The sequence below is a fragment of the Macaca nemestrina genome, chromosome 15 (assembly GCF_043159975.1).
Source record: "Macaca nemestrina isolate mMacNem1 chromosome 15, mMacNem.hap1, whole genome shotgun sequence".
Classification (NCBI taxonomy): Eukaryota; Metazoa; Chordata; class Mammalia; order Primates; family Cercopithecidae; genus Macaca; species Macaca nemestrina.
In genome coordinates, this window is record NC_092139.1 from 64206673 (window position 1) to 64229982 (window position 23310).

Sequence of the window (23310 nt, forward strand, 5' to 3'; positions counted from 1 at the left end):
AGGCCGGCACCATCAGCCCCAGCAACTGCTGTTTGGCAAGGCTTCAACACAAATTCACAGTAACATTAGCAGCATTAATTTTTTTTCTGGTCTGTCACTTTGTCTTTCATTTATAACATAATATTATTCGCTGTGGCTTCTGCTAATGTGACCCAGACCAACCTACTTAAGGTCAGCAAATACTGTTCACTTTCTCCCATGAAGTCCTTCAGGAGAAAAGTATTCTTTACTCTGACATTATCCAGGGATGTCTTCATTATAGGAATGACACTGCATTCAATTGCACACATGGTGATCCTTTTCTCCAGGCATCAGAGGCGATCTCCTCACCTTCACAGCATCAGCATCTCTCCACCACCCTTCCCAGAGAAAAGAACCACTCAGACCATCCCGCTGTTAGTGAGCTACTTTCTCGTCATAAGCTGGGTGGACCTCATCATCTCATCTTCTTCAACCCTGCTGTGGACGCGTAACCCAGTCATCCTGAGTGTGCAGAACCTTGTGGGCAATGTCTATGCCACTGTTGTTCCACCAGTACAAATCAGCTCTGATAAAATGATAGATGACATTCTCCAAAATATGCGAAGTGCTATAAAGCTTTAACAAGTTGGTGACGGAAAACATTTCTAAAAAATAGTCTTCTCCTACAGTTAAATTGTTCAAGTAGCCCTGGAGTTCCTTTTATCTTATTTAATAAAATGCACGGAATCACACTTCTATTGTATTTATATGCTTTCAAAACTGATGCATCCAAGGACCATGTAATTTCTTTCATTCCAAAGTCTATCATGGGTTGACATTTCTGTATCAAGTTTCTTTCATTTTTATTTTCATTTTGATAGCAGAAAATGTTTCTCCTGAAGTATTCTTTTTTTTTTTTTTTTTGAGACAGTGTTTCTGAGGCTGGAGGGCAGTGGTGCAATCTCAGCTCACTGCAACCTCCACCTCCTGGGTTCAAGCGATTCTCCTGCCTTAGCTTCCTGAGCAGCTGGGATTACAGGCACGCACCACAACGTCCAGCTAATTTTTGTATTTTTAGTAGAGATGGGATTTCACCATGTTGGTCAGGCTGGTCTCGAACTCCCGACCTCGTGATCCGCCCGCCTCAGCCTCCCAAAGTACTGGGATCCCCATATTGGCCAGGCTGGTCTCGAACTTCTGACCTCCTGATCCACACACCTTGGCCTCCCAAAGAGCTGGGATTACAGGCGTAAGCCACTGCACCCGGCCCCTTACCTGTAGTTAATAATGCTTCAATAAACATAAGAGTGAAAATATCTCTTCTATCTCTTCAAGATAGTGATTTTATGTTCTTTGGATATTTACTTAGACGTGAGATTGCTGAATCACATGATAGTTTTATTTTTAATTATCTGGTGAACCTCCATGCCATTTTCCATAATGGCTTTACCAATTTACATTCCCAGTGACAATGTACAAGGGTCTCTTTTCTCTATATTCTTGATAACACTTGCTTTCTTTTGAATTTTTGATAAATATCACCTTAATATGTGTTTGAATGCTAACTCATTGTGGTTTTGATTTGCAGTTTTCTCAGAATTACTAATGGCTTCTTTAAAAAAAAAAACTAGCTTTCTGGCCACTTTTTAAAACAATGTGTTACTTTTCGTTGTTATTTTTATTTGGGGGGCTTAAGTTGTATGAGTTTCTTGCAGATTTTGAACACTAATACTTTATCTGATATTTGCCACACAGATATTTTTCTCCAGTTCTGTACATAGCCTTTTAATGTCACTGACAGTCTTTTGCTTTGCAGTAGAAACTTTTTAGTTTGATGTAGTCCCACTTTTTTTTCCTGTGCTTTTGGTATAAAATACAAAAAAAAAGGAAAAAAAAAAAAACTATTGCTAGGATCAATGCCAAAGAATTTTGCTTAGTGTTGTCTTCTGGAAGATTTATGGTTTTCAAGTCCAATGTTTAAGTCTTTAATATATTTTAAATTAATTTTATGTATGCTGTAAAGGTTGGGTGCAATCTGTTTTTGCATATGGATATCCCATTCTCCCATCACCATTTATTGAAGAGTTTATTCTTTCACCATTGTCTGTTTATATGCCTTTGTTGAAAATGTATTGACTGTATACAGATGGATATATTTTATATATATATATATCTCTGAGCTCTCTATTCTGTTCCATTGGCTTATGTTTTTGTGTTTATGCCAATATTTTGCAGTTTTGATGACTACAGCTTTGCTATATAGCTTGAAATTAGGTAGCATACTGCTTCTCGCTTTGTTCCTCTTGCTCAAAATTGCTTTATTTGAGGTCTTTTATAATTCCATACAAACTGTGGATTTTAAAAAAATTTTTGTTGAAAATGCTATATACACCAATTTCAGTAGTACAAATGTTTTTTTTTTTCTCTTGGTCTTGTTTTTTTGAGATGGAGTCTCACTCGGTCACCAGGCTGGAGTGCAGTGACGCAATCTCAGCTCACTGCAACCTCCGCCTCCTAGGCTCAAGCAATTCTCATGCTTCAGCCTCCTGAGTAGCTGGTAGTACAGGCATGTGCCACCACACTACCTAATTTTTGTATTTTTAGCAGAGACAGAGTTTCACCATTTTGGCCAGGATGGTCTCGATCTCCTGATCTCATGATCCACCCGCCTCAGTCTCCTAAAGTGCTGGCATTACAGGCGTGAGCCACTGTGCCTGACCAGTATGAATGTTTTAATACTAATTTTTCTAATCCATGAACACTAAGTATTTTTAAATTTGTCTTGTCTATAACTGTCTCCACTAATAGTTTACAGTTTTTGTTGTACAAATCTTTTACTTTCTTTATTTCTAAGTGTTAGGTTGGTGCGAATGTAATTGTGGTTTTTGCCATTAACAACCTAATACTTTATTATTTTAGACACTGTGGCAAATGTAACTGTCTTCTTGATTTTTCCCAGATACTTGTTGTTGGGGTATAAAAATGCAATTGATTTTTTGTGCATTGATATAGTATCCTGCAAACCTACCAACTTCGTTTACTAGTTCCAAAATTTTTTCATGTAATGATGAGCACACTGGCCTGTATTTATACATTGATAGTTTTTATTAACATATCACAGTGCCTAAAAGTGTGTTCTGTTGTATTTTTGTTGTGACAAATTCTATGGCATCTTTTAGTCCTAATCTTTTTTTTAAATGCTTTTGTTTGGTATTTGATAATAATGTGTCTATGGTTACTTTTCAATTGTGCAACAATTTATCTCCATGCCAAGTCAAACTTTCTAATGAAGTTAATAGTTTTATGTACATTTAGTTATTGTAAATCAAAACAGTAAATTTTTATGACAGTTTTAAAATTACTAAGATTGAGAATATGTCATTTTTTCACTGCCCATGAATCTGTGGGATCCTTATTTTAAACAATTATATATGAGGTATATATATACCTCATATATATATATATACACACATACATACAGTCTTAGAATCTTGCCTAATATATTGCATGCACTAAGCAAGCACTAGTAAAATTATTCATCAAATTATCATCTTCATACCATTCTTCAAGTGGCATACTGTTTGTTCTAATTAAAAACTATGTTTCTGTCTTATGTAAGTATCAACAAAAATTAGAAGGTCTACTTGGTCTGCCCTCTTGAGAAAATCCAAAGTTAACTGGTAGTTTTACTAATTTCCTTTAGATTTAGTACCTTATTTCCTTATTTCCTCACAAAATAAATGTAAACATTAAGTACAACATCATATTTAAATGATCCGTCCTACAACAGACAGACTTTGGGTCATTCATTGATTGGGCTGAAGCCTCACTCTATATTATTTCTGATTTTTTCATGTTAACAGCCTAGAAAATCTATTACACATGGAATGTTATAAATTAGAAATTAATATCTTGGATGTACAAATTATGAAAGTAAACAGAAAAGTATAATGTAAAATAAATATTTATATATTACGAATTGTTACCCAAGTAAAGCAAAAGCATTCATTTAAAATATTTTCACAAAGAAAAGTCCAGGGAAAAATAATCTATATAAAACGTTCTACCAATATTCAATAAATAATTAATACTAATTCTTCAGCAGAAAATACTTCCAAAAAATGAAAGAGAAGGAACATTTTCCAATTCATTCTAGAGGCCAGTATTACTGTAATACTAAGGCCAGACACAAGAATAAACAGAAGGTCTGTGGGCAAATGTGCTATATTCATGTAGACGCATACAGCCTCAGAAAACTTCAGCATGCTAAATCCACGCACATAAAATATGACTATACACCAAGAACAAATGTGATTGTTTCGTAAATGTAGTTGTGACTTAGTATTTGAAATTCAATCAAGATAAGAACAAAAAGTGATCCTTTAAATAGGTACAAAGTTACAAATATCTAGCATCCTTTCCTGACAAAACCCCAGAAAACCACTAATAGAAGATTCTGAGACCCACTAAGAGATATCTATAAAAAACCTACAGCTAACATCATACTTAATGGTGACAGACTTGTGCTTCTTTACCTGAAAGTTTGAGAAGTCAAGAGTTTCCACTTTAACCACTCTATTCAGCATTGCACTGGAGGTATTAGCTAGGGAAATTCTACAACAGAAAAAATTGTCCAGATTGTAAAATAAAAGTAGAACTGTCATTATAGCAAATGAAATAATTTTCTGATTAAAAAAAAAAGGATTCACTAAAATATCACTAGAATTAATACACAATTTTATCAGGGGTTTTAAAGAACTGTGCAGGGTGGGACTCTAGAGGCACAGGTTCAGTGCATAAACATACATCTTTAGGAGGCCGAGGCGAGTGGATTACCTAAGGTCAGGAGTTCAGCCTGGCTAACATGGTGAAACCTGGTTTCTACTAAAAAAAAAAACAAATATATATATATATATATTAGCCGGGCGAGGTGGTATACACCTGTAATCCCAGCTACTTGGGAGACTGAGGAGGAGAATAGCTTGCACCTGGGAACCGGAGGTTGCAGTGAGCTGAGATGGTGCCCCTGCACCCAAGCCTGGGTGACAGAGTAAGACTCTGTCTTAAAACAACAACAACAACAACAAAAAACAGATCTAAAAGCAACTAGGGGTCACCTGTTAAAGTTTGTGCTGGTTGGGGATCCTACCTCCTTCTGATATCTGGTCAGGGGTGGAGAAGCTCTGGCGCTGTTGGGCCATCTGGCTTCTTTATATAGCTGTGCCTACAAATAAAATAAAGAAACTAAAGAAACAAAGTAAGAAAAAGAACTTTTGCAGTTATTTCATCAGGGTGGCCCTGGTAACATTTTTATTAATTTTTCTTTTATTTACTTATGTAGGTATTTTTATGTATTTATTTACTTTTTGAACTGGTGTCTTGCTCTGCCACCCAGGCTGGAGTGCAGTGGCTCGATCTCAGCTCACTGCAACCTCCACCTCCCACCACATTCAGGGGATTCTCCTGCCTCAGCCTCACACCCGGCTAATTTTTTGTATTTTTAGTGGAGACAGGATTTTGCCACATTGGCCAGGCTGCTCTCGATCTACTGACCTCAAGTGATCCTCCTGTGCTGAGATTACAGTCATGAGCCACCATGCCCGACCTTATTTTTCTTACATTTATGTAGAGCTTGCATTTATTTCAGTGTTTAATATTGTAAGTGTTTTGGGCCCTTGTAACTTTGGTGATGTTTTTGTGATCAGAAATATGCCATAGAAAACGAACTATTTCTATCAATTAGGCTATGGTAGAATGGAAAAATGGTTTAATTACAGGTCACAGTTTTCAAGAATGTATTAAATCCTCACACTAAATAAGAACTTACTGTATTCAGCACACAATGGATAGTCAGAAAAGCTTAAGCAAAAATGTGTAATTCTTTTACCAGAACACAGTTGATAAAGACGTTATTTTATGAAGCATCAAGTTTATAACAAAGTTATTAAATTATGTAGATAGTATTAGGGCTGTGAAAATAAAGGCCACATAGGTCCATTTGTCTGCAAGTCAGCACATAAACATAAGATGATTAACAATATAAGCTGTAGCTTATGCTAAATGTTGGCTGGAACAGACAATAAATTATGGAGAACTTCAGAGGTCACTAAGCTTGGATGGGATCTTGGAAGATTTACAGGTTAATGTCACTCCATCTTTTGGCTGATTTTCACTAGTTTAATAAATGGACAACGAAGATAACATATATCAGAAGTTAAAATCATTTCATTGAGTATCTGCCATGTCTGTGCCATTGGAGTGTACCAGGTGCCTTATAGCACTCATGAGTCCTCTACTTACAAAATGCTTTTCACAAAATATGAAACTCCAGGCAAAGGTTCAGACATATGAAGTTTGTTTTTGAAATCTTTATTTAAATTAATTAATTGATTAATTAATTTTTGAGATGGAGTCTCGCTGTGTTGCCCAGGCTGGAGTGCAGTGGTGCGATCTCGGCTCACTGCAAGCTCAGGCTCTCAGGTTCAAGTGATCCTCCCGCCTCAGCCTCCTGAGTAGTTGGAACAAAACATGTGCACCACCACACCCAGCTAATTTTTGTACTTTTAGTAGAGGCGAGGTTTCACCATGTTAGCCAGGATGAGTCTCGATCTCCTGACCTCGTGATCTGCCCACCTCGGCCTCCCAAGGTGTTGAAACTCCAGGTGTGAGCCACCGTGCCCGGACTGTTTTTAAAATCTTTATACAGCCTGGTATCCTTTTTCCTTTCCTTCCTTTTACTCTTTTATGAGTTTTATCTTAGACTAACCTCTGTAATGTTGCTATATGCCAGTATTCAGTTGCTGTGTTTGATGTATCATAAAATGGTGTAAACTTCAATTAATGTTCTTTTTAAGTAAAATATTTATGAATGCATCCAGCAAAATGCTTAAGATTTGGATATTCACAAAGTATTAGTTTTCTATGGATCTCTCTAACAATAATGTGAAAACCCAAAATGAATATAAAATATTAGCTAATATATATTTCAAAGTATTCTACAAGTATAAAAACTATGACATTATTACTTTCATATACATAAAACATTAATAAATTTTAGTCAACATAAACATGACCTTTACATCTAAACTTGTATTAATTCAATTAAGAGTTAATACAGTATCCTAAAGTCATCAAATACTCAAAAATAGAATGTATTCTGACTTGGAATGTGCATAAAATTAATTATTTTAAGCTGAGTGCAGTGGCCTATGCCTGTAATTCCAGCACTTTGGGAGGCCGAGGCAGGTGGATTGCTTGAGGTCAGGAGTTTGAGAACAGCCTGGCCAACAAGGTGAAACTCTGTCTCTAATAAAAATACAAAAGTTAGCCAGGCATGGTGGAGCATGCCTGTAATCCCAACTACTCTGGAGGCTGAGGCAGGAGAATCACTTGAACCTGAGAAGCGGAGGTTGCAGTGAGCCGAGATTGCACCACTGCACTCCCGTCTGGGTGACAGAGATTCCATATCAAAATAAAAATAATAATAACCATTTCCTGTGACTCCCAAGATAAAACAACATTATAGAATACTGAATAATCCTGAATTTGGTTTTCTTCATTTTATTTTGCTTTGTCATTATTTTTGTTCACCTTGACCAGTGGGCTGGTGGTTCTTAGGTGCACCTGAGTGTTCATTGTTACGTTCAAAATTTTAAAACTTTAATGTGGTAATTTCTCTAATTTTTTTTGACAGTTATTTCTCAGGTTGCAAGTTAAAATAAAATTTCCATTTTACTAAAGTCTTTGATTTATTAATGATTTTATAATGACTTAATATATAATTTAATGGGTAATGAGGGGTACTACAAAATTTCAGAAATCAAAACTAAAGAACTTATTCATGGAACCAAACACCAAATGTTTCCCAAACACCTATTATAATAAAAAATATAAAAACAATTTTTTAAATAAAAACTAAAAATGAAAATGAAAAAATATATACCCAGGTTAAAAAAGAACTATTTCAGTTAAACAACAAATACTTTTTTGGGGGACTTTACTACAAAATTGTCTGTTGTTATAATTAAGACAGAAAAAAAAATCTAAGTTTTTAAAAATAAAAAATAGTAAAAAAAAAGATATAACAAATATTGGTATATTGGTGAAGACTGGGCTCAGTGGCTGTTTTCCAAAGTGGTTACACCAGTCAGGTGTGGTGGCACACACCTGTAATTCCAGCACTTCAGGAGGCGGAAGCAGGCAGATCACTTGAGCTCAGGAGTTTGACACAGACCTGGGCTACATGTCAAAACCCAATCTCCACCAAAAAATGTAAAAATCAGCCACACATGATGACATTCAGCTGTAAGTCCCAGCTACTTGGGAGGCTCAGGTGAGAGGATCACTTGTGCCTGGGAGACCACAGCGGCACTGACCATGTTCATACCACTGCACTCCAGCCTGCATGACAGAGCAAGGTTTTGTCTCCAGAAAAAAAAAAAAGTTGATGACAATGTGGAAGAATTGGAACCCACATACATTACTGGTGGGAACATAAAATGGTGTAATCAGTTTGAGTGTTTCTTTTCTCGTCATTTGATTTTTTAAAAAACCAAGATATTGTCTCCCTATGTTGCCCAGGCTGGTCCTGAACTCCTGGGCTAAAGCAATCCTCTAAACTCAGTCTCTCAAATACCTGAGATTAAAAGTGTGAGCCACTATGCCTGACTGGTATAACCACTTTGAAAAACAATGTGACCATCTCTCAAAGGTTGAATGTATAGTTATCACATAATGCAACAATTTCACTCCTGGGTGTAAATCCAAGAGAAATAAAAATATATATTCACAATAAAACTTGCATATGCTTGTTCATAGCAGCATTACTCATGATGGTCAATACACAGAAACAAGACAAATGTCCATCAACTGATGAATGGATAAACATAAGCTATTATTCAACTACAAAAGGAAAAAAAATACTGATACACACCAGAACATGAAAGAAATTTGAAAATATTGTGCTAAGGGGGAAAAAAAAGCAAACTACAAAAGCTCACATATTGTATAATTCTATTTCTATAAAAGATCCAGATTAGGCAAAACTACAATGACAGAAAATAAATCAGTGGTTGTCTATAAAGACACAGGAATGTGGAGGAAGTAGGAGGTAGTAGCTAGTAAGTGAGGGTTTCTCACTTATAAATGGGTAACTTGTAAGTGGGCAATCACTTCTAAAAGTGACTGTGGTAAGGAGTACACAGCTCTTTGAATATAAAAACCACTTAATTGCAAACTTTCTTTTTTTCTTCCTTCTGTCACCCACGCTGTAGTGCAGTGGCACCATCTGGTCTCACTGCAACCTATGCCTTCTGGGCTCAAGTGATCTTCCAGCCTCATGTCCCCGAGTAGTTGGGACAACAGGCATAAGCCAGCGCACCCAGCTAATTTTTGTATTTTTAATAGAGATGCTGTTTAGTCTTGTTGCCCAGGCTAGTCTCAAACTCCTGAACTCAAGTGATCCACCTCCCTCAGCCTCCCAAAGTCTTAGCATGATAGGAATTAGCCACTGCACCCAGCCTGAATTGCATACTTTCATAAATGATTTGTATGATATTAATCATATTTCAATAAAATCATTATTTTAAAAAGGGACCATGTGCTGTGGCTCATGCCAGTAATTCCAGCAAATTGGGTGGCCGAGACGGATAGATCACTTAAGGTTAGGAGTTTGAGACCAGCCTGGCCTACACGGCAAAACCCTGTCTCCACTAAAATACAAAACATTAGCCAGGCATGGTGGCATGTGCCTGTAATGCCAACTATTCATGAGGCTAAGGCAGGGGAATTGCTTGAACCAGGGAGTTGGAGGTTGCAGTGAGCTGAGATCATGCCACTACACTCCAGCCTGGGCGACAGAGCAAGACTCTGTCTCCAAAAGAAAAAAAAAGAAAGAAAATAGGGGTTGAACACAGATGGCTCCCACCTGCGTATAATCCCAGCACTTTGGGAAGCTGAGGCAGAAAGATCACTTGAGGCCAGGAGTTTGACACCATCCTGGACAACACAGCAAGATCCCATCTGTACAATTAAAAAAAAGAAAGAAGTTAGCTGGGCATAGGGGCAAATGTCTGCAGTCCCAGCTATTTGGGAGGCTGAGGTGGGAGGACTGTTTGAGCCCAGGGGTTTCAGGCTGCAGTGAGCCATGATCGCACCACTGCACTGCAGCCTGGGTGACAGAGCAAGACCCTGTCTCTAGGAAGAAAAAAGAAAAAGAAATGCAAGTTTTTATCACTTTCTGAGAGTAATGGACTTTCAGGAAGAATAGAGCAGAACAAAAGATCACTCAGTGGTTGAGGGTGGGTTGCTGGTTAGGTTCAGTTCTGAGCTGAGTAGTATCTGAAAAATTCATTAGTAAATTTATGGTTCTAGGGGTGAGTCCTGCAGTCAAATGATGAATGCTAAATCCATTACAAATGCCCATGGTCTTTCTTTACATGAATTCCAGTGAAAAATTCCTAAGTTCCTAAATAGCAAGTGAGTAACTAGAACTATAGGCACATGTTACTGTACCTGGCTAATTTTTAGAAAGCTTTTTTGTAGAGATGGGTTTTCCCCCTGTTGCCCAGGCTGGTCTTAAACTCCTGAGCTTAAGCGATGCTCCTGCCTCAGTCTCCCAAAGTGCTGAGATTACAGGCATGAGCCACTGTGCCCAGCAAATGCAAAAGAACGGACATCATGACAGTCTCTCAGACCACAGTGCAATCAAAATAAAACTCAAGATTAAGAAACTTACTCAAAATCACACAATTACATGGAAACTGAACAACCTGCTCCTGAATGACTACTGGGCAAATAACAAAAAGAAGGCAGAAGTAAAGCTGTCCTTTGAAACTAATGAGAACGAAGACACAACATACCAGAATCTCTGGGACACATTTAAAGCAGTGTGAAGAGGGAAATTTATAGCACTAAATGCCTATAAGAGAAAGTAGGAAAGACCTAAAAATGGACAGCCTAACATCAAAATTAAAAGAACTAGAGAAGCAACAGCAAATAAATTCAAAAGCAAGCAGAAGACAAGAAATAACTAAGATCAGAGCAGAATTGAAAGAGGTGAAGACACAAAAAACCCTTCAAAAAATCAGAGAATCCAGGAGCTGGTTTTTTAAGAAGATCAACAAAATAGATAGACCGCTAGCCAGACTAAAGAAGAAAAGAGAGAAGAATCAAATGTATGCAATAAAAAAATGATACAAAGGATATCACCACTCATCCCACAGAAGTACAAACTACCATCACAGAATACTATAAACACCTCTCCACAAATAAACTAGAAAATCTAGAAGAAATGGATAAATTCCTAGACATATACACCCTCCTAAGACTAAACCAGAAAGAAGTAGAATCCCTGAATAGAACAACAACTAGTTTTGAAATTGAGGCAATAATTAATAGCCTACCACCCAAAAAAAGCCCAGGACCAGACGGATTCACAGCCAAATTCTACCAGAGTTACAAGGAGGAGGCAGCACCATTTCTTCTGAAACTATTCCAAACAATAGAAAAAGGGGGAATCCTCCCTAACTCATTTTATGAGGCCAGCATCATCCTGATACCAAACCTGGAAGAGACACAACACAAAAGGAAAATTTCAGGCCAATATCCCTGATGAACATCATTGTGAAAATCCTCAATAAAATACTGGCAAACCAAATCCAGCAGCACATCAAAAAGCTTACCCACAAGATCAACTTGGCTTCATACCTGGGATGCAAGGCTGGTTCAATATACACAAATCAATAAATGTAATCCATCACATAAACAGAACCAATGTCAAAAACCACATGATTATCTCTATGGATGCAGAAAAGGCCTTCAACAAAATTCAATAGCCCTTCATGCTAAAATCTCAATAAACTAGGTATTGATGAAGTGTATCTCAAAATAATAACAGCTATTTATGACAAACCCACAGCCAGTATCATACTGAATGGGCAAAAAATGGAAGTATGCCCTTCGAAAACTGGCAGAAGACAAGGATGCCTTCTCTCACTGCTCCTATTCAACACAGTGTGGGAAGTTCTAGTCAGGCTAGTCAGGCAAGCGAAAGAAATAAAGGGTATTCAAATAGGAAAAGAGGAAGTCAAATTGCTTCTGTTTGCAGATGACATGATATTATATTTAGAAAACCCCATCGTCTCAGCCCAAAATCTCCTTAAGCTGATAAGCAACTTCTGCAAAGTCTCAGGATACATCAATGTGAAAAAATCACCAGCATTCCTATACACCAATAACAGACAAGCAGAGAGCCAAATCATGAGTGAGCTTCCATTCACAATTGCTACAAGGAGAATAAAATACCTAGCAATACAACTTACAAGGGATGTGAAAGACCTCTTCAAGGAGAACTGCAAACCACTGCTCAAGGAAATAAGAGAGCACACAAATAAATGGAAAAATATTCCATGCTCATGGATAGGAAGAATCAGTATTGTGGAAATACCCATACTGCCCAACATAATTTGTAGATTCAATGCTGTCCCCATCAAGCTACTACTGACTTTCTTCACAGAATTGGAAAAAAACTATTTTAAACTTCATATGGAACCAAAAAAGAGCCCGCATAGCCAAGACAATCCTGAGCAAAAAGAACAAAGCTGGAGGCATCACACTACCTGACTTCAAACTATACTGCAATGCTATAGTAACCAAAACAGCATGGTACTGGTACCAAAACAGATATATAGACCAATGGAACAGAACAAAGCCCTCAGAAATAACACCAGGCATCTACAACCATCTGATCTTTGATGAACCTGACAAAAACAAGCAACGAGGAAAAGATTCCCTCTTTAAAAGGTGTTGGGAAAACTGGCTAGTCATATGCAGAAAACTGAAACTGGACCCCTTCCTTACACCTTCGACAAAAATCATCTCAAGATGGATTAAATACTTAAATGTAAGACCTAAAACCATAAAAATCCAAGAAGAAAACCTGGGCAATACCGTTTAGGACACAGGCATGGGCCAAAGACTTTATGTCTAAAACACCAAAAGCAATGGCAACAAAAACCAGAATTGACAAATGGGATCTAATTAAACTGCAGAGCTTCTGTGCAGCAAAAGAAACCATCATCAGAGTAAACAGGCAACACACAGAATGTGAGAAAATATTTGCAATCTATCCATCTGACAAAGGGCTAATATCCAGAATTTACAAAGAACTTCTCAGCAAACTATCGCAAGAACAGAAAACCAAACACCACATGTTCTCACTCATTGGTGGGAATTGAACAATGAGATCACTTGGACTCTGGAAGGGGAACATCACACACTGGGGCCTATTATGGGGAGGGGGGAGGGGGGAGGGAAGGCATTGGGAGTTATACCTGATGTAAATGATGAGTTGATGGGTGCTGAAGAGTTGATGGGTGCAGCACACCAACATGGCACTAATATACATGTACCCTAGAACTTAAAGTATAATAAAAAAAAAAAGAACTTAAACAAATTTACAAGAAAAAAAAAACAATCCCATCAAAAAGTGGAAAAGGATATGAACAGACACTTCTCAAAAGAAGGCATTTATGGAGCCAATAAACATATGAAAAAAAGCTCATGATCACTGGTCATTAGAGAAACGCAAATCAAAACCACAATCAGATACCATCTCACGCCAGTTAGAATTGCAATCATTAAAAAGTCAGGAAATAATGGATGCTGGAGAAGATGTGGAGAAATAGGAATGCTTTTACACTGCTGGTGGCAGTTGAAATTAATTCAAACATTGTGGAAGACAGTTTGGTGATTCCTCAAGGATCTAGAACTAGAAACTCCATATGACCCAGCAATCCCATTATTGACTGTATACACAAAGATTGATAAATAATTCTACTATATAGACACATGTATACATATGTTTATTGAGGCACTATTCACAACAGCAAAGACTTGGACCCAACCGAAATATCCCTCAATGACAGACTGGATAAAGAAAATGTGGCACATATACACCATGGCATACTCTGCAGCCGTAAAAAAAAAAAAAACAAGGATGAGTTCGTATCATTTGCAGGGACACGGATGAAGCTGGAAAGCATCATTCTCAGCAAACTAACACAAGAAAAGAAAACTAAACACTGCATGTTCTCATAAGTGGGAGCTGAACAAGGAGAACCTGTGGGCACAGGGAGGGGAACATCACACACTGGGGCCTTTTGGGGGATTGGGGGCTAGGGGAGGGACAGCATTAGGAGAAATACCTAATTTAGGTGATGAGTTGACGGGTGCAGCAAACCACCATGGCACATGTATACCTATGTAACAGACCTGCACATTCTGCACATGTACCCCAGAACTTAAAAGTGTGGAGGGGAGTAGAGAGAGAGATTAGCATCTTCTATTTCCTGTCCCTTGGAAGACTTGCTTTTAGGATACTGCCACTATGCCATGGAGAACATAAGCTGTTCTGTAGAGACTCTCATTTGGAAAGGAAGTGAGGCTCCTGAATGACAGTTACAGCTGAGGTACCAACTGACAGCATCCATCACCCACATCTGTGAGCTGTCTTGAAAATTATACCTGTGGTCCCAGTGGAGTTTCCTCAGCTGACCTGATTGACACAGACAGAGATGAGACCTTCACACTAGGCCCTGCCCAAAGTTCAGTTTCAGGAACAAGATAAATTATTTTGTTTTAAGCCATGAACGTTTAACAGGGCAGTTTGTAATGAAGAAACAAATAATAACAAACGATCTATCAAGCTAGAGAAAGATCCCATGCTCATTTCATTTTGCCTTACTTCACTAGTATTGCAAAGGGAAAGTGAGAAAGAAAAAGAGAGAGGGAGAGAAAGAGAAAATTGAGAGAAAAAGAGAGACTCCAAACAAAATGATTATGTCGCAAAATAACATTTTTCATCTATTTGTCTAACATACACACACACACACACCCCTCTATTGCTTGGTATCCCACCCTATTTTGTATCCCTGAGGATTTGAGTCCTTGAGAAATCCCCTTACGAACATTAGAGCTCCTCTTAGGGTTAGTGGGGAAGGGGTGTAACTGAGCTTTCCCTATAGACTGGAGTAAATGTGCTAAGCCAGAATGTCTTCTTCTTCCTCCTCCTCTTCCTCATCTTTCTCCTCTCCTCCTCCTCTTCTCAATTTAAATAGTCTATATATGATTTTTATTTCTTATGTAATTGAGTTCCTAAACATGTCCCAGACTTAGTTTCTCCACACTCTTAGAAACCTATGCTTTCAGAAATCCTTAGGTTCCGGAGTCCCCTAGTCTTGCTTGGTATCTTCTTGTGCTATTTGCTATTTTTATATTTGTCATTTACTAGCTGAATTAGTTCATTTCCTCACTGCTATGAAGAAAACCTGAAGACTGGTAATTCGTAAGGAAAATAGATGTAATTGACTCATAATTCCATCCGCTGTTAAGGAAGCATGATGCTGACTTCTGCTCAGCTTTTGGGGAGGCCTCAGGAAATTTACAATCATGGCAGAAGGCAAAGGGGGAACAGCCCTTCACATGGCTGCAGGAAGAGCAAGAGAGAGAGATGGGAAAGGTGCCACAAACTTTTAAACAACCGCATGTCATGAAAACTCGATCACAGGACAGCACCAAGGGAAAGGTGCTATACCATTCATGAGAACTACACCTCCATGATTTAATCACCTCCCACCAGGCCCCACTTCCAGCACTGGGGAGGGATTACAATTCAACATGAGATTTGATGCGGTCAAAGATCCAAACCATATCATTAAATATTTTCTATGAATCAGGTTTTTAAAAAAAAAAAACTGTTAATGATGGCACCTATAATTTGCTGTAAGGATTTGATAAATTAAACTTATTTGTCAATAACAAAAATGTTCATGAAAAACTTGATTGAAAGTTAAATAAGAAAATCCTTCTAAGCTTCCAGTAAGCATGAGTTAATAAATGGTAGTTTCTGTTTCTTGTTAGTTTTGTTAAAAACAGTATCTTCTACATGTGAGTAATGGTGAAATGGGACAACAATGTGATTTGTTTCAAATAATTTATTTTTATGCTGGTATTTCCTACTTTAGAATAAATGAAAATATAAATTATTGAATCTGACAATAAATCATATTATTTATAAATAAAAGCTGAATGGAAGATTAATTTGGATTCAGATATTAAGAAGACTGAATAACTGATATGAAATATTCCTACACACTAGTTTTAAAATTATGTTCTACAAGGTAATTTCGAGGATTTTTTGAAATGACATGTTTACGGTAGACAAATGTATCATATGCTCTTATGAATATTCAGTATGCCAGGAAAAGATCCAAATCTAAATTTTCATGTTAGAGTCAGCTTCCTGAGACCACTCTATGCATAACTGTGTTAACACAGGTTTCCTGAAACAGACCTTGAAGTGGAGGATTGCAGGCCGAATCTTTGTTGTGGGGTGCTCTTGAGATACACACCTGCAAGGAAGGGAGAAATGCAAGGTTAGACAAGAGGAGGAAGCTGCCAAACAATAAGGTGACAATCGAGGATTCTGCTGATTCTATAAACAGCTCTGGACTTAAAATGAGCCTTCAACACAGTTCCAAATTGAGTTATAGGAGTTCAACTTTGGTATCCCCACCATAGGACAACAATGGATCTCAGGATGCATTCATGCAATGGGCATACTCTTGACATATGCAGGTTCCTGTGGTTGAGGGCAATTCCTAATTGAGTGATGAAGCTGTAAATGGTCTTCCTCATAAACTGGGAAATGGATTTCTTGGAGGCCCCGAAGATAAAAATTGACAGAGTATCACAATAACAGCTACAATATCCTAGATCTAAAACAATTTTCAAATATTTATTAGGGTGATTCATTTTATCTCTTTCAAAACATGTTTACAAAAACATGTTTTGAAAACATCAAATACCTTTGGTATTGTTTAGTAGGAAAATACTCAAAATCAAAATTGTAAAAAAATGTATTTCTTATACAATTAAACTGCATTTCAAGTAGATGGCAATGTAATACAAATCTTGAAAAGGTTTTCTTTTCTAAAACAAGGGTCCCAACGATGTACTACACTGTAATTAACACTGAAATTCTGGGAACTACTTTATCATTTCCAGCCACTATAGTTGCAAAGCTGGGAAGTAAACACTGTACATAAGATGATTGATTTCCCATGGAATACAACAGGCTGAAGTTCCCTTCATTATACAAATTAATAAAATTCAAACTATATAAAATATGTATTAGTCATCGATGATTAATTCATCCATATCTGGGTACCAAAGGTCTGGGCTACTTAAACCATGTAGATTCAAAATTCTAGATTGGGAAAAATTGTATGGAAACCTGAAGCTTTCATACAGTGTGAAAATTTTTCAACACATACGGATAATTTTTGATGTTTGAAATAAGCAGAAAAATGTCTAATGGAGATGACTTTATGACATTGTTTAGGAACAGCATAAAAGAAATATTTTAAAGTGCTGTTATATAAAAATAAAACAACAGTTATTTCTCTGTGTTTTGAAAGCTACAACTAAATAAATGGGAGTAGGAGCAGAGGTACTTTGTGACAAGTGCTTCTCAAGCACTTACAATCAATACCTTTAACGGCGGAGGGAAAAATTCTGCTTCAACAATATAAAGAGAAAGCAGTTCAAAGTGGCAACCAAGCAAGATATTACTTTGACGTGCCCTGCTTTAACAGCATACCTGGCGACTTTGCATTCTCCTCTAAACTGGGTTTAATGTGAAGCAAATCCCACCACAGCTGTCTTCAAGCTTTCCAGTAAAATGGCCCTCCGGAAAGATGATCTTTGGTGTTAACCCCTGTCAAAATGACAGCTCGCCAAATGGAGAAGTCAAGTTCCAGAAGAAAACAATAGAAAGTTTCATAGCAGTGAGTGAAAAAAATAAAATTTTGAGTATTAAATGATTCTCACATACTAAATACCACTTTACTTATTTTCTCTAACAAATCCATTCACCAGTATCATGATAATTTATTACCCTTAATGTAGTACAATGCTATCCTTTCATAAAAGTACTTCAATGAAACAGGATTACTCCTGTATACTACAGTCATCCTTTTTTTGTGATCAAGTTGCCATGAGCTAAAGCCTCATTAAAAAAGGTAGATGTATTTCTAGGTATGTCTATTGCTATATTTTATCAAATATGTATGTATGTAGGTATCACAATATCTAAATATTAACAAGCTTATGAGACAGTGGTATTGATAACAATAACTTCAGTGGAATTAAGATCTTCTTTGAGATCAGAAAATAAAGACATGTTAGATTTAGCTTAGAACATGTATACCTAAAAAATTGCTTAAATTAGCTTATAAGTGAGAACTGTGATAAGTATGCTAAGCAAACAACTTACTGGATGTGATTTCTTCCACTCTGTATACTCTTAACTACCACGTATCATAAAGTCCTAAGAATCTAGTTTAGGAAAGCATAATAGAAGACTGAAGCAATTATTTAGATCATTTAATCTAAAAAAAATCCCATCATTGTGCCAATTCTTTGGTGTTTCAAGGAAAATAAGATCAATGTTCTCCATGATTATTGTTAGTATTATTTTATCATTAATTTTCATTAATTTGTCATTTATATCATACTTTATGAGAATATCGATATATCTTAAAATCCTGCTAATTTTTACATGTGTAAATTCTGGATATTACTAAGCTGACCTAAACTACATATCTCCGAAAAGAAAAACCAAGGTGACAATACAGCTAAAACTAAATTTTAGTTTCAGATTCTGAGGAAATAATGTATACATCTGAAAAATACCTATGTTCTTATATAATTATAAAATAAAAATGTTATTTCTATCTAAATTAAACATGCAATGTATTAATCTAGATTAATGAACATGCTCTAAATACTTTGAACCAAATTACTGTGCTCCCATCTATTATAGCATATGATTTGTACTACTTTGTACATATGTGTATTACTGAAATTTAACTATTATGTCACTTTGTATTTTCATTGTAACATTTAAAACATTCTCATTATTTAAAAAAATGTATATGCTAATACTTATGAAAGGGCTTTTTTTGTGCCTGAGATTTACATAACTGTGAAAAGCATAAGGGAGAATTTCCTTTCCAAAAACATAGACATTAATGAAGTTGATTTTTGTTTTCTTTCACAGATGGGGCCTGTTCTGCATAACGGTTTTCTAGGTGATGGACTATTTATCAACTTGTCCCATAATCCATTTAGAGTTAAAGAGGGCCACAGAAACTGCACATACAGGTGTCACAGGTTACAAAACTAATAATTAAAAAAATTTTTTAAACTTATCTCAGATTCCCTCCTGGAGTCTACCGCCTTGTTTACACAGGTGGAGGACAAAGTCAGCCACTGCCTGAATTCATATTCTGCACTATGCGATTCAGGAAACAGTGAATCCAAGCATTTCTTACTCTTAAAATTGTGTTCAGTGTTTGCAGTCACTTTCCTATCCCTGGTAGTATCAGGAAAGGGACTGCAGTTTTCTTTCTACTTCTCTGAGTCAGCTGCAAAGTCTCAGATGTTTTCACAGTTGAGACAAGAGAACAAGCAGCACCAATGAAAACCATGGGGTTCTATGGAGGCATCATAGTGTACTGAGTAGAAGCATGCTGCTCTAGCTGTATCTCACTGGGTTCAAATCCTGACTATACGGCACATGGTGCACTAAGGGCCAGGTGACCACAGGAATTTCCATGCTGGTAAAATAGGTTTATAATAATGCCAGTTAATCTAAAGATGATTTAAGTAAAGACTATCCAGTATTTTTCAAGGACTCAATAATCATTAGCTGTGATCATGATCTTCCCGTTACCTACTTTCAATAAGTAAATAATTTACATTTATTAAACAAAAGAAACTTAATCTTGCTTTTCTAAAACAACACAATTCTATTTCAATTTTCTTTACACAGAGAGAGGGAGCATCTCACTGCAGATAAAGGTGTATGTATATTTTTTCTCCACTCAAAATTATGCTGATACTCGAAAACAGAAATATGTAGTATGATATCAATTCATGTATCAGTTATGTTTAGAAGGAGTTGGGCTGAACATGCAGCATTCATTTAAAATGAAGGCCTCCCATCATACTTTGCTGATGGTACTTAAGTACTGAAAGCCAACTTTTTCTACCTGTTTACTATCATGTCATAGTAGCATGATTTCCCAGATGGCAGATACTTTGTCTTTTTGTACATAGCTAGGCATTTGATGCTTATAACAGTGACTTCTCAATAATTATGCATTGCCAGGGAAGATAATTACTTTAAAAATTTATTTAGGAAATTATTTAGCAAATAGTAAATAAATAGTATTAGTTGGTTGCCATTATTTCTGAATATCTTCAGTTTCCCTCAATTTTCTCATCTGAAAATGGAGATATGTCTCTCACAGCAGCATTGTGAGAGGTAATACAGTCAATATAGATAAAATTCTCCAAAGACCAAAACTTTATCTAGCTCATAATACGTTCTGCATGAGTATTCATTTTTTTAAATTACTGTATCTTTTTAACTCATTCTGACTAAAATTTAAAAATGTTTTCTCTTTCCAAGACCTTATGCTTCTCCTATGTTCCCAATATGCTGGACATCAGGTGTGGGTGATAATAGTACCATGATTTTCCTTTGGAGACTCCAAATCCTCAGTCCGAATGACTTTATTCCACCTATAACTCCACAGACGCCATGAAATCCAGAATTCAGTACAGAGAGTGACTTCCATGAACTTTGCTAAAAATGTTGGACAACCTTTACTCCCTTTCGATTCTAAATGGATACGGTAATGTTGTCTCAGTGCAGCACCTTCACAGCCTACTGAAGCAGGAGCCGATGTTGAAGCAGAACTGAAAGATGCAGAGGCAGAGTCCGGATGACACTGTCTGAACACCTGAAAACACGTGAACACTGATGAACTTTACTGTTCTGTTTTAGTCCAAGGTCAGTAAGCATCTTCTGTAAAGGGCTAGATGGCAAATATTTTAGGTTTTTATGGAACATACAGTTTGGGTGCAACTATTAAGCTCCAATGATGGATATGGCTGTGTTGCAATTAAACTTCATTTACAAAAACAGGTGGCAAGATCAATTTGGCCGTGGACCACGGTATATTGACTCCTGCCTGTTCCTGACAAAGTAGAATTTCTTTACCTGGCAACCAAAGCAGTTAGTCTTAACTAATATCCCCTGTATCAGGAGCTGGATTAACAAATTTTTAAGCCAGAAATTTGAAAAATAATTATTTATTACTTTTCTCTGTTCCCTTGCAGCATAAATATAATATCAGAAAGTATGTTTCCCTCAAATGTTTCCTTGGTCTATTTACTCTTTCCATTCCCACCTATAACTTGTTATTTCAAATGACAATCATCTCCTGCTTAACACTCTATAAAAACTTTTTACATATTCGTTTGAGTCCAGGATTCCTTTCAATTCTTTTTCACACAGAAGGTCTTATATTTCCACAATACATATATTGGCATTACATGGCCATATCCAGGTGATTGTTTATGAAACTTTGACATGGATAATATCTCCTGTCATGAAGTACATATTATTTGACTTATTTATTAAACTGTATCTTTTGTTTCTAGAATATAAATTATGTGAGGATCAGAGCAATTTTTTTTTTGTTTACGGCTTTCTTCAATTGTTTATACATGTGGTTGATATAATGTGAATAACCAATATACGTTTCTAAAAAGAAGGCCAAATGACTCATCAGGGAAAGTAAATATAAGAATAATGCATTTTTCTGAATAAATACAGACTTAAACCATATAATAAACTTCTACATTTAGAAAACCATTAAGGTCTATAATACATATTTACTATTCTATGGTAATCTCTTAGATTTATCTTCCACCAACATACTAACATTTTATTGGAATAAAAACAGAAAAGAGGTTTTCAAAAAATATTATTTTCGTATACCTAATTTTTCAATTGTCTTTCTATTCCCATTGGCTCTTAAAATTTGCTTATTGTTCAATGTCCAGTCCAAGTACAGATTCTCATTGTCTTTCTAATTTACTTCCTGTAGGGCTAGCTTGTTATTTTTGACACGTTTTCTGTATCACACATTTTTATAGTTCATATTGTATGTAAATTAAATTGTTGCAGATTCTTCCTATGTGCATGCCTTTGATGCACATGTACAATGAATGTTCCCAGAAAGTATTAATAAAGAATACATTTTAACTTCTTTTTAAATCACCAATTTCAGTATGAAGCAGTGTACACAGAATATATTCACTAAATTCTTACTAAATGAGTGAATTTCAAAGGAAATTGGAAAATGGATGATCATAAAATTACATCTGGAAGGAAATCAGGCCCAGAAAATGTATCTGATGACTGCGCACACAATTTTTGCAAATACTGTGCTGAAGAAAACAAGTATGTTACAAAAACATGAAACATAGCCAATGGTTGGGTTACACTTCACATCATTCACTTGGTATTTTGGTGTGGAGAAATAATATTTGATCATAAGTTAATAGAATTTAAAATTGTCTTTGTTTTATCTTTATTCTAACTAGTGATATGAATCACACAAAAGGTGTTTAGGATCTTTTCTTCTATGGCATAAGAATATTTTTAAAAATATATTTAGCTATTCAAAAAGTACAATGATATAAACAGAATATGGAAAACTTAGCAGAAAAAACAGGAATTATCATTAATGACATATTCAATATAAACTTATAAACCATAAAATGAAGTGCCAATCTCAAATCATTTTTAAAAATATGTGGTCTGAAATCATCAAAACTGACTTTAGAAGAAATCAATACTAAAATATTTGTCATACAAATAATTAATGAGAAGATTATCAAAATTTCATCAAAGAACTCCTATAATAAAGTTCCTGGGCCAAGAATTCATAGTTCAGAAAGGAAAAGAAAGAATACATAATTTCCTTAATATATAAATGGATTCAAAATAAAAACATGAAAAACTAGAAGTTACTTTTATACAGCTAGCATAAACTCAAAACAAGTGTACCTGAGTATGCTTATGCACACAGATGATGGCATATGTGTACGTGTGTGTGTGCACACCTCATGTGTATGCACTACACAGGCAAGATGAATTCTATTTAAAAACATATATGCAACAAATCTAGTAAGAGAAAATAGAAATTAAATCAACAAGTAATTATCTCAGTGACGTAGGATTTTCACTATCATATACATATCATAGATGGATGTGATCTGTGATCATTTGACTGAGGGCACAAAAACAAATGCTTAACTGTTTCAGCATAGTACAGCATTTACATCTGTGTGCTATAAACTATATTGAATAATATCATTGATTTGAAAGACCAAATTTAACAAAATCTTAACTATAATACATATATTTCG

The 23310-nt window shown here is 36.1% G+C and overlaps 1 long non-coding RNA gene across 1 annotated transcript; it reads right to left on the reverse strand.

Moving 5' to 3' along the window:
* Positions 1-1643: 1643 nt before the first annotated feature.
* On the reverse strand, positions 1644-17863 carry LOC139358879 (uncharacterized). The gene is made up of 5 exons (XR_011614387.1): positions 17621-17863; positions 16313-16370; positions 5111-5185; positions 4497-4575; positions 1644-1821 (listed from the first exon to the last, which is right to left on the reverse strand). It is a non-coding gene; the product is annotated as an uncharacterized lncRNA (long non-coding RNA).
* Positions 17864-23310: the final 5447 nt, after the last annotated feature.